This window comes from Anomaloglossus baeobatrachus, chromosome 6 (genome assembly GCF_048569485.1).
Source record: "Anomaloglossus baeobatrachus isolate aAnoBae1 chromosome 6, aAnoBae1.hap1, whole genome shotgun sequence".
Classification (NCBI taxonomy): domain Eukaryota; kingdom Metazoa; phylum Chordata; class Amphibia; order Anura; family Aromobatidae; genus Anomaloglossus; species Anomaloglossus baeobatrachus.
The window spans coordinates 331,814,124-331,826,907 of record NC_134358.1 but is presented as its reverse complement, the minus strand read 5'-3'; the positions used below and the strand labels follow the sequence as shown (position 1 = coordinate 331,826,907).

The 12,784-nt window shown below is 49.4% G+C and overlaps 1 protein-coding gene across 1 annotated transcript in view; it reads left to right on the top strand.

Moving 5' to 3' along the window:
* Nucleotides 1–12,784, top strand: part of CCDC127 (coiled-coil domain containing 127) — a 48,174-nt gene that overhangs the window by 14,369 nt on the left and 21,021 nt on the right. The window contains exon 2 of the mRNA XM_075316542.1: nt 3,055–3,102. The gene's annotated coding sequence lies outside the window, so the exon portion shown is untranslated. The remainder of the gene's footprint in view (nt 1–3,054; nt 3,103–12,784) is intronic.

Sequence of the window (12,784 nt, the reverse complement as noted above, 5' to 3'; positions counted from 1 at the left end):
GGGTGAACTTCACCCGACTTCATTGTCATGCCGCGGCTCTGTCTGTGTCGCGTCCTGATTAGCGGTCACCCGTGAAGGACTCACCGGTGACTGCTAATCCCCTGAGTGACTGAATTGAGCAGCGCGATTAGCGCTGCTGTCACTCAGGTTACCCGTGGCCAGCTGAATCCTCCCCCCGTGACCGCAACTCACCTGTGACTTCATCGCTGTCACTCGGGCGACTTGCTGTCACTGTTGGAGGATCCAGCGGTGGCCGCGAGTAACCTTAGTGACATCAGCTGATCGCGCTTCTCACCTCAGTTGCTGCGTGGAGCTGACAGGAGCGGCGGTGTCTTCTGCAGCTCCTGTCGCCTTCATGTAGCAGTGCTGGAAGCGACGCGGGACCTCCGTGGATTACGTCGGACATGGATGGGTTTTTTAGGTACTTAAAAAAGTGGTGAACGAGGGTCTTTGTTATTGTTTATTATTTCAAATAAAGGATTTTTTCACTGTGTGTGTTTATTAACTTTAATTTACAGGTTAATAATTGGGGGTGTCTCATAGACGCCTGCAATGATTAATCTAGGATTTAGTGGCAGCTATGGGCTGCCATTAACTCCTTATTACCCCGATTGCCAATGCACCAGGGCAAATCGGGAAGAGCCGGGTACAGTCCCAGAACAGTCGCATCTAATAGAAGTGGCTATTCTGGGAGGCTGCTGGCTGATATTGGTAGGCTGGGGGGCTCCCCATAACGTGGAGCTCCCCATCCTGAGAATACCAGCCTTCAGCCGTATGGCTTTATCTGGCTGGTATTAAAATTGGGGGGACGGACCGCACGCCGTTTTTTTAAATTAATTATTTATTTTACTGCACAGCATAGACACGCCCACCGGCTGCTGTGATTGGTTACAGTGAGACAGCTGTCACTCAGCGTGGGGGCGTGTCTGACTGCAACCAATCATACAATCCTAGGCGCTGATGGGCGGGTAAAGCAGGGAATACGAGATTGAATAATGAGCGGCCGGCTTTTTCAAAAGAGAAGCCGCCGGAGCAGTGTGAACGCCGTGCTGCGCCGCGCCGGGGATCGGTAAGTATGAGAGAGGGGGGGAGAGGGATAGACCGACATGGACAGAGAGTGAGGGACAGAGATATAGTGACAGACCGACCGACAGAGAGAGAATAGAGACCGAGAGGGAGAGACCGACCGACAGAGAATAGTGATTGACAGACATTGTGAGACATCACTCGTTTCCAGTGTTTTAGGAAACATGCGAGAAATGTATTTAGAAAATCGGATGTCACTAGAATGGTGTGAGTGCAGTCCGTATTTTTTTGTTTTTTTTTTAACACGCTCCCATAGACTTGCACTGGAGAGACTCGCAGTAGAAACTCGCAAAAAAGCAGCATGCTGCGTTTTGTTTTTTTTTTTCTCAGTCCGATTTGGACTGAGAAAAAAAATCGCAAATGCGAGCTGAATCATTCACTAACGTGTCCGATTCCAATGCGAGATCTTCTCGCATTGCTCTACTGCGAGAAACTCGCAAGTGAGTCAGCCCTTACAGTTCTAGAGATAAGATACAAACTTTTGGTCTGTACTGTACATACATGGGTAAGCGCACTGCAATTAATGAATACATGATCTCTATAATTTGCTGTAAATGTTAAAAACTTAAAGAATTAATTTTGTCTTTTATGAAAAGGCTCAAAAGAAATCCCTTTTAACTCACTTGTCAACACACAGAACACCACCACCTTAAAGGGAACCTGTCATCAGAAATTTAGCTTGAAACCTAAAAGTTTCCCCCTCTGCAGCTCCTGGGCTGCATTCTAGCAAGGTTCCTTTACTTTTTGTGGCCCCTTTTTAAACCAAATTAAATACTTTATAAACTTGTACCTTTTGCTATGTAAATTTTGTAAATCGTCCATGGGGGCGGGCTCTCTGCTGACCATTGCTGTTCCTCCAGCACATTGACGCCGTCCCCCCACGCTCCATTTCATCCATCAGGACGCCGCCCACTGCGCCCAAGGTGCCGCCCACGCCAGGATCGCTGGTGACGTGTGTCACAAGCACGAGATTATGGGCGCTGCTGTGATTGCATTGCAAGTGCCCGCCCATAATCTCGTGGACGTGCTGTCCCCCACTGCCTCCAGCGTTCTGTGCAAGCACACGCCGGCCAAATGACCTAACGTCACCTCCTTCCCATCTTACCCTGCAGCAGGGCAAGATGGGAAAGAGGTGACGTCGGGTCATCTGGCCAGCAAGCGCTTGCGCAGAACGCTGGAGGAAGAGGGGAAAGTGCGGTCACGAGGTTATGGGCGGCACTTGCTGATGACACTCACGGCGCCGCTCATAACCTCGTGCCTGCGCAAAACGTCACCAGCGGTCACACGTGCACACAGTGCACAGTCCCGCTACAGTCGCACAGCGCATGCGCGGGACCACGGGCGCCCAGGGGCGGCGTCCTGAGATATGAAATTCAGCGTTGGGGTGCGGCGTAAATCTGCTGGAGGAACAGCAACGGTCACCAGAGAGCCCGCCCCCATGGACGATTTACAAAATTTACATAGCAAAAGGTACAAGTTTATAAAGTATTTAATTTGGTTTAAAAGGGGCCACAAAAAGTACAGGAACCTTGCTAGAATGCAGCCCAGGAGCTGCAGAGGGGGAAACTCTTAGGTTTAAAGCAAAATTTCTGATGACAGGTTCCCTTTAATGTAGAGGTTTCCTACTGTGATTCTCTAAAGTCTGAGATCTGCACAGAAGACTAATTGTACAGAAGTGATTAGCGATTTTCTGTATCCTTAGTATGAATTGTATTTAAATAGCGCCAACATATTCTTCAGCACTTTACGGTTAATAGGACATAAGTAGTCACAGGGGTGAGGACCCTGCTCGCAAGGTTATGATCTAGAACACTAGCAATCTGGACTGTCCTCTTCAACTCTAAAACCTACCATACTTTGGAAAAGGTGGGAGTCTAGGAGCACCCTGAAGACCTCAGATCCACTATGTGGCCGTTCTAGGTATACACTTTTTAATACGAGGAATGTATTATCTTTTTCTTTCTACAGAAATGCCAAAGTTGCCTAATTAGACTTCAGATGTTCCCAGGCTTTTTGGTAAGATACATGCAATTATTATTATTATTATTTATTTATTATTTTTTTTTTTTCTTTCTTAAAATGAATAACCATGAGGGTCACTGTGTTCAAGTAACTTTTCAGAATAAGTTGATGTGTACATGAGGAATAACAGTATTTCTGACCATTGTGAATTCCCCTCACTTTTCCCTTTTGTTTGCTCTGCCCGTAATGGGCAATCCACCGTTGGTTGGGGGAGAAGATGAGCTGCAGTGATTCCTCCCATAGACAGCACCGAGGGGACACCTGCTGTTCAGTCACTTCAGGCTATGTGTGCACACTGAGTATTTGGTGGAGACATTTTCTGCATCTTCTGGCAGAAAAACGTGTGTTTTTGGTGCGGTTTTTTTTTTCCCACTTGTTTTTCATAACGAAATCAAAGGGTGGAAGGGCTGAAAAACGCACCAAGAGTTGACATGCTGCAGATTATTTTCTGCACCAAATCTGCAAGGAAAAATAAGCAACACGTGTACAGCACTTCAGAATTGTCATTTATTTTGCTGCCACTGTAGGATAGGTTTGCATATTTGTGACATCTGCACCCAAAAAACCCCGCATCAAATGCAGTTTGTGCACACGGCCTTGAGCTTGGTTTTGCTTTGCTTTTTTCCCGCCCTTCCTGCAGCAAACCTTAGCTTGTGGCTTGAAGTCTCCCAGTGGTTTTCTGCATTTTTCGAGCAGTTTTTATGGCGTTTTTGCTGCAGTTTTCTTACTGCGATTCCTTTCTCGCCGTTTCATTGGGGGACACAGACCGTGGGTTATATGTTGTCTCCAGGGGAGGCTTGACACTAGATTTAAAAAAAAGAGTTAGCTCCTCCTCCCACAGCATATACCCCAGCTAGGCAGGAACTAGCCCAGTTTTTCCTAGTGTCAGAAGGGAGGCTGACATGTCTGGACTGAGCTCCACCAGAGGTGCTTCAGGCCAGCTAAGGCTATGTGCGCACGTCGCGTAAAAACATGCAGTTACGCTGCGCTTTGTAGCGCAGCGTAACTGCATGCGTCCTGCGTCCCCTGCACAGTCTATGGAGACTGTGCAGGGGCCGTGCGCACGTGGCGTTTAAGAGCGCAGCGCTTCGGCTACTGCCGAAGCGCTGCGCAAAAAGAAGTGACATGTCACTTCTTTCCTGCGCTTTGCCGGCAGCTCCTGCTCTGTCTATGGGAGGAGCTGCAGGCAGAGCGCATGGAATCGGCGCTCACTACGGACATTTCTGCAGCGATCTAAAGCGCACATGTGCTCTTCAGATCGCTGCAGAAATTTCTGCAGGGCTTGTACGCAACGTGCGCACATAGCCTTAGGCTACTTTCACACATCCGGTTTGAGCCGTGCGGCTCAATCCGGCTGTGAAACCTATGCAACGGATGCGGCGAAAACACCGCATCATTTGCATAAGTTTTTACATGCGGCCGGTCCGTTTTTTTTCCGTTTCCGGCACGCTACTGAGCATGGGCAGTGGAAAAAAACGCATGCGGTGGCCAGATGCGGTTTTTTTCCGCATCGCGCCGCATCCGGCGTCCATAGGCATGCATTGAAAAATGCGCCGCAGCGGCCGGATGCGGCACGATGCGTTTTTTTTTTCCGGAGCAAAAAACGTTGCAGGCAACGTTCCATCCGGCCGCGGCATCGGCTAAATCTGCCGCATGCGGCAAAAACCGGACCGAACGCAAGCCCATGCGTCACAATGCGGCACTAATGTAAGTCTATGCAAAAAAAAACCGCAACCGGCGGCAAAAAAAAACGGTTGCGGTTTTTCTGCAGAGCGCCGTATTGTGCCGCAGAGCAAAATCCGGATGTGTGAAAGTAGCCTTATTTTTACTTTTTATTTTGTTTTTCTTTTCTTAGGCTACTTTCACACATCCGGATTTTGCTCTGCGGCACAATACGGCGCTCTGCAGAAAAACCGCAACCGTTTTTTTTTGCCGCCGGTTGCAGGTTTTTTTTGCATAGACTTACATTAGTGCCGCATGGGCTTGCGTTCGGTCCGGTTTTTGCCGCATGCGGCAGATTTAGCCGATGCCGCGGCCGGATGGAACGTTGCCTGCAACGTTTTTTGCTCCGGCAAAAAAACGCATCGTGCCGCATCCGGCCGCTGCGGCGCATTTTTCAATGCATGCCTATGGATGCCGGATGCGGCGCGATGCGGAAAAAAACGCATCCGGCCGCCGCATGCGGTTTTTTCCATTGCGCATGCTCAGTAGCGTGCCGCAAACGGAAAAAAACGGACCGGCCGCATGTAAAAAGTTATGCAAAGGATGCGGTGTTTTCGCCGCATCCGTTGCATAGGTTTCACAGCCGGATTGAGCCGCACGGCTCAAACCGGATGTGTGAAAGTAGCCTTATTCATTCTATTTTTGATAGGGGCAATACCAGGGTGCCCTGCCACCCCCGTGTACGGGCAGAGGAAACCTGGTATATATAAAATGGATCAAAAAAGTCCCGGGAATATTTCAATATGACAAGTAAACAGATATTCCCAATTATTCAAAATTTATTACAATAAAAATTCAACACCAACAGTGTAAACAAACATATGACCATATAGGCCATGTACAAAAATACACAGATAAATAGATTTTCAGGAAATACGCAATGGTTCACATTCAGAGAAGGGTCAGAGGACTTAACTCATGGGTTAGGATTAGTCATTCATTCAGCACCAGTGTTATTGGAGTATAGCAGTCCATACAATCCACTAGACTTGTTGCTCTGTAGACATCCTTTTAATAGAATTGAACCATCAGCTTTATAATTCCATATGGCAATCAATGGCGATCATTTGGGGCTGTGGTGGTCATCTGTACAGCATCATCTGTGCCATCGCTGACTCTGTTATCCAACGCCATGGATCTGCACACCTGACTCATACATCTTACTGGCCTCCTGATGAACCGCACTTTTTGTGTGGGGAAACGCGTCGAGGTGGAGTACTGAGGTGGAAATTGCCATATGGAATTATAAAGCTGATGGTTCAATTCTATTAAAAGGATGTCTACAGAGCAACAAGTCTAGTGGATTGTATGGACTGCTATACTCCAATAACACTGGTGCTGAATGAATGACTAATCCTAACCCATGAGTTAAGTCCTCTGACCCTTCTCTGAATGTGAACCATTGCGTATTTCCTGAAAATCTATTTATCTGTGTATTTTTGTACATGGCCTATATGGTCATATGTTTGTTTACACTGTTGGTGTTGAATTTTTATTGTAATAAATTTTGAATAATTGGGAATATCTGTTTACTTGTCAGAGGAAACCTGGCCTGCAAAAGCCGTCAGTCTTCCCTCGCGCCCAAGTGGTCGGGTCTGCGTACCCCTCCAGGCTCCCTGGAAGCACGTCACAGAGGTAGCTCCAGAGGGCTAAGCAGAGCCGAGTACCTGCTAGCCTTGAGCCGAAGATGCGTCCCCGAGATCCCAGCATCCCAGGACCGATGCGTCTTCAGACGGAGCAAGAGCAGGTAGGGAGACGACAAGTCAGTCCCCTGCATCCAGACCGCCGCCTGAGAAGGCGCCGGTGGGGCGATGCAGGCCGTGATCCCAGGGAAGCATCATTAATTTAGCTCCCGGCGTCGGCCTGCATGTCTAGCAACGCCCCCTCCACTGCTCCAGAAGCCGCTCCCTCTAGTGGGCTGTCTCTCCCCTCCATGCTGCCAGAGAATACTGGACGCCATTACATGTGGGGAGCAGACACAGGTGAGATCGCCTCCTTGGCCCTGCAACTCTGCAGCACTATATACCGCTCTGTTCAGTGGTATATTGCTGTCTTTCTAGCGGTGTGTGCCTGCTGGCTGGCGGTGTATATCAGCTTTCAGCGGTATATACTAACTGTGCCTGCAGGTATATACTGACTGTTTGGCAGTGTGTGCCACTTTACTATTGGTATATACCAGCTCTGTATAGCAGTCCCTTTCTAATACTGCTAGTAGCTCCTCACCCACAGTAGTGTAATACTGCTAAAGGCTCACAGTATAATTATACGTTTGTTGCTGACATGCGTAAAAACCACAAGGGTGATAAAGCTTCCCAGGCATCCTCTATGGACCTGTACTATGCTTGCACCACCTGTGGAAGCTCGTTTCCCAATGGGCGAAGCTATCCACTCTGCCGAGGCTGTGATGCCCCTACTACAATGTCACAACAGGCGTTGCCGGACCAGGGGATCGTGCAATCTGTGGGTTCGGCCCCGACCGCCATTCAGGCAGCACCCCCGTCTGATGAGGCTATCCTTGCATGGGCTCTTCTGATGTCTAAAAGGTTAGATGACCTGGCCACTCAGATATCTCAGCCTTCCACAGGCTGCCACAGCCTCCCCCCGGCTCAGCTCCCTCAGAGGAGCCCGCCTTCGTCTGGTGTATCATCCCCAGTACGTAAAAAGGCTGTCTCCAAAAGGCGCCATTGCGACCGTTCCGCCTCATCTGACTCACACGATGGTCAGTCTGAGTCAGACTCCGTGACCTTTAGTAGTCACGATTCCCGAGACTCTGACTCTGATTCAGATGTCCCTTCTGAGTCTAGGCATATGGAAGACACTCTGATAGCGGCTGTCAATCACTCTGTCGATTTCTGATCAGCCCTCGGACCCGACTTCTCAGTCGGCAATCAAGCGAGCCAAGAAGCCTCCTAAGTCCTTTGCCCAGGATCCGATTTTTCATCAAATCGTATCTAAACGGTGGGATCACCCTGATAGGAGGTTTAATAAAAAATCCTCCTCTTCATTCGCTTATCCCTTTCCCCCGGAAATGGTTAAGCCCTGGTCGGTACCCCCCGTTGTGGATTCACCAGTATCCAGACTGGCTAAACACACGGTTATGTCTGTTTCAGACAACGCGTCTCTTAAGGACTCGTCTGACTGCGCAGTTGAGGCTGCGGTCAAATCTATTTTTCAGGCTTCGGGCTCCTCTCTACGCCCCCTGTTTGCTATGACATGGGTGGCAAGAGCTATGAGCGTGTGGAGTAGGAACCTGCGCAAGTTGCTTCGCCCTTGCAATATTCCTCCGGAGGCTCTTGAGATTCTTGATTTGTTCTCTCTCGCCTCTAATTATCTTCTTCACGGCTTTCTAGATGCAGCCAGCTGGTCAGCCCTAACGGCAGCCAATGCTGTCTTCGCCCACAGGGTTCTGTGGCTAAAGATCTGGAATGCGGACAGTGCCTCCAAGAAGTCCCTGTCCACACTTCCCTTCCAGGGTCTTCGTCTATTTGGTGAATCCCTGGACAAGCTCATATCTGAGGCGACGGGTGGTAAAAGTACCATTCTACCACAAAAGCGGCCTGTAGCCAGAAATTTCAAAAAATCTTCCTGGCACAGGCAGTCCTTTCGGCCTGCTCCCCAAAAGCCATCGGCCCAAGGACCGTCCCAACGCTCAGATCGAGGATCCGGTCCCTCAAGGGGCTCTTCTTGGCGTTCCCACTCCAAGCAACCTAAACCCAAAGGACCTCGCTCTGTACAGGCCCCCTCAGCATGACTCCAGGTATCCCGCAGATCCGACTCCTCGGGAGGGCGGCTTCTGCTTTTCCGGGATATCTGGCTAGAACACACTCACGATGCCTGGGTTCGAGAAATCGTCACCTCGGGTTACAAGATCGATTTCCATTCCCTGCCGGCACCAGGTTTCTGCGTTCTTGTCTCCCAAAGTCCAAGACGCAAAACCAGGCCTTAATTCAGGCCACAGCTTCTTTACAAAAAGCAAACGTTATCATTCCAGTGCCCCTGGAACAGCGCGGCAAAGGTTTCTATTCAAACCTTTTTGTCGTACCCAAAAAAGATGGCTTCGTCCGCCCTATCTTGGACCTCAAACGGCTGAACAAATTCGTACGGATTCGAACTTTCCTAATGGAATCATTGAGAGCAATACTAGCCGCCATGGAACCTGGAGAATGAAGGACTTGTCCTTCACTCCTAGCTTCCATAGACGTTCAAGATGCTTATTTACACATTCCCATATGTGTCTCTCATCAACGGTTCCTTCGCTTTGCCGTAGGACACCGTCATTTCCAATTCAGGACCCTTCCCTTTGGACTGGCTACTGCGCCTCGGGTCTTCACAAAGGTCATGGCGGCCGTCATGTCCATTTTACACCCCAGAGGCATCCTGGTCGTTCCCCATTTGGACGACCTTCTTGTCAAAGGGAGCTCTCCTCACGTTTGCTCAGAAAGCGTGCAGATTTGCCTAGACACCCTGTCAAGGCTAGGGTGGCTTGTCAACTTCAACAAGTCATCCCTCATCCCTCATTCCTCATCAGCGCATCACCTTCCTAGGTATGCTGATAGACACGGCTCAGTCCTGGGTTTTCCTTCCAGAGGACAAGAGGGCTTCCCTGATTCGGGCTGCCCAATCCCTCCTATCTCGCCGTCACACATCCATTCGGAACGGAATGAGAGTGTTAGGCAAAATGGTGGCGGTCATAGAAGCCGTGTCCTTTGCCCAATTCCATCTGCGCCCTCTACAACTGGATCTTCTATCCTCCTGGGACAAGAATCCAGCTTCCCTGGACCGGTCAGTCCGCCTGTCTCGGTCTGCGCTCAGCTCCCTCGTCTGGTGGACTCAAGCCTCATCCCTATCTCAAGGGAAGTCCTTCCGCCCGGTCCACTGGCAGGTTGTCACGACGGATGCCAGCCTGATAGGCTGGGGGGCGGTGTTTCTCCACCACACTGTTCAGGGACGCTGGTCTCCTTCCGAGCGCGCTCTGCACATCAATCTTCTGGAGATCAGAGCCATATTTCTGGCCCTTCAGAATCTTCAACCCTTATTACTGGGCCTCCCTGTTCGGATCCAGTCAGACAATGCCACTACCGTGGCTTACATCAACCGTCAGGGAGGAACTCGCAGCAAGGCAGCGATGAAGGAGGTATCCAAGACTTTTCTTTGGGCAGAGAAGCACATCCCCATCATCTCAGCTGTCCATATCCCAGGGGTAGACTACTGGGCCGCAGACTTTCTCAGCAGGCAAGGTCTAGCGGCAGGAGAATGGTCCCTCCACGGCGAAGTGTTCCATCAGATCACTCTTCGTTGGGGGCTCCCGGATGTGGACCTCATGGCGTCTCGAATGAATGCCAAGATACGTCCCTTCATATCGCGGTCGAGAGACCCGCTAGCGCTAGGCTCCGACGCTCTAGTCCTTCCATGGTCGCAGTTCCGCCTACCCTACATCTTCCCTCCGTTTCCTCTCATTCCGAGAGTAATCAAGAAAATCAAAGCTGAGGGAATCCCGGTGATCCTCGTGGTTCCGGACTGGCCCAGGAGAGCCTGGTACCCAGAGCTCCTCCAACTTACCAGCGACACCCCCTGGCGTCTTCCCGACCGCCAGGATAGTCTGTCACAAGGTCCAATATTCCACCAGAATACAGCACAGTTGCATTTGACGGCGTGGCGCTTGAATCCCTGATTCTAGCCAGATCGGGGTTTTCTTCCAGGGTAGTTCATACCATGCTTAATGCTCGGAAGCCTTCCTCCGCCAGCATTTACCACAGGACCTGGAAGACCTATCTTTCCTGGTGTGACCATCATGGTCGGTCACCCCTGACCTTTTCAATCCCTAATGTTCTTGCCTTTCTGCAAGACGGTCTGGACTCGGGTCTTGCTCTCAGTACCCTTAAAGGACAAGTTTCTGCCTTGCCGATTTTTTTTCCAGAAGCAGCTGGCTTCTCGCCCTCAGGTCCGTACCTTTCTTCAAGGTGTGGCGCATTTGGTCCCTCCTTATCGCCACCCCTTAGATCCCTGGGATCTTAATCTGGTTCTAGGAGTTCTTCAACTTCCTCCCTTCGAACCTCTGAGAGAAACCTCTCTTCAACGACTATCTTGGAAAGTTGCCTTTTTAGTCGCTATCACCTCTATCAGGCGAGTGTCCGAACTGGCAGCTCTTTCCTGTCGTTCACCTTACCTGATATTCCATCATGATAAGGTGGTCCTTCGGCCTTCCCCCGCCTTCCTTCCGAAGGTCGTATCCTCTTTCCACCTGAACGAGGACATTGTGTTGCCGTCATTCTGCCCGGCCCCGGTCCACTCCTTTGAGAAAGCCCTTCACAATCTCGATCTTGTCAGGGCTCTGCGGATCTACATCTCCAGAACAGCGCCGTTGCGCAAGTCCGATGCCCTTTTCGTCCTCCCAGTAGGACACAAGAAGGGCAACCCGGCGTCTAAATCCACGATTTCTCGATGGATCAGGACTGCCATCTGTGAGGCATACAAAGCACGAGGTGCCGTTCCCCCTCAATATGTGCGGGCCCACTCTACACGAGCAGTGGGTGCCTCCTGGGCTATCCGTCAACAGGCTTCGGCGGCTCAACTTTGCAAGGCCGCTACCTTGTCCAGTGTGCACACGTTCACAAAATTCTACAGAGTGCATACGCATGCCTCCGCGGATGCTGCTCTTGGAAGACAAGTCCTTCAGGCAGCAGTGGCCCATTTATAAGTGGCCACTGCTCGGTTCTGACAGTGTTTTCATATGAGTTCACTGCCGTTGCAGTTGTTAGTCAGCTCTTAGTCTGACGTTATACACTGTTATTAGTTCAGTTCCCACCCAGGGACTGCTTTGGGACGTCCCACGGTCTGTGTCCCCCAATGAAAAGGCGAGAAAGGAAAGGACATTTTTGTGTACTCACCGTAAAATGTCTTTCTTGGAGCCTTTCATTGGGGGACACAGCTCCCGCCCTTGTGGTTTTGGTTATCCTTTTCCTACTGCTTTTACACCAAACTGAGCTAGTTCCTGCCTAGCTGGGGTATATGCTGTGGGAGGAGGAGCTAACTCTTTTTTACGGTGAGTACACAAAAATGTCCTTTTTGCACTTCCTCAATGATTTGTAGGTAGTGATGGGCAGACCCCATCTGGTTAATGAGGGGTAAATGTCAGCACTAGGAGACACCCCCACCCCCCCCCCGCCCCGCCATTACTAATCTGTTAGTGAAAATAAATAAAACACTAGCACCGACAAAATCCTTCATTTGAAATGGACAATAAGCACCCCCTTTCACCCCTTTATTAACCCCAAAAATACCTCTGAATGTCTGACGTCATCCACACGAGGTCCCGTGATGATCTCGGCTCTATGTTGTGTATGTTGTGACAGCGAGCGGCCATAGAACATGATCACCCGCTGTAACTTCAGGAAGAGTCTGAGTATCAGCGGTGATGTCATTCAGGTTAGTTGCCGTCACAGCTTGAGGTTCCCACAGTCTTCCACCTGTGACCGCAAGCAACTTGACCTAAGGTGACTTCAATAAACTCAGTGACTTCACCACCAGGCGATTGTTTGTTTGTTTTTTGTTTTTTTTACTTCCCTTCTTCCAAAACCGTAACTTTTTTTTTTTTAATTTTTCATGCAAAGCTGTATTTTTGAACAACACCATTCATTATGCCACATATTATGCAGGAAAATAGGAAAAAATTCCAAGTGCAGTGATATTGCAAAAAAAAAAAACAAAAATGGAATTGCACGATTTATTTTTGGAGGTTTTTATTTACCATCTTAACAATTTGAAAAAAATTAAAATTGACCTGGCAGTATGATTTCCCAAGTCAGAATGAGTTTGTAGAAACCAAACATGTATAGTTATACTTTTATCTAAGTGATGAAAAAAAATGTAGATTGTTTATAAAAAAAAAAAGAAAAAAAATGCGCTTTTGTTATTTTTGGCTTATTTTTTGCATCTTGAGCTGGCGTTCTTAATC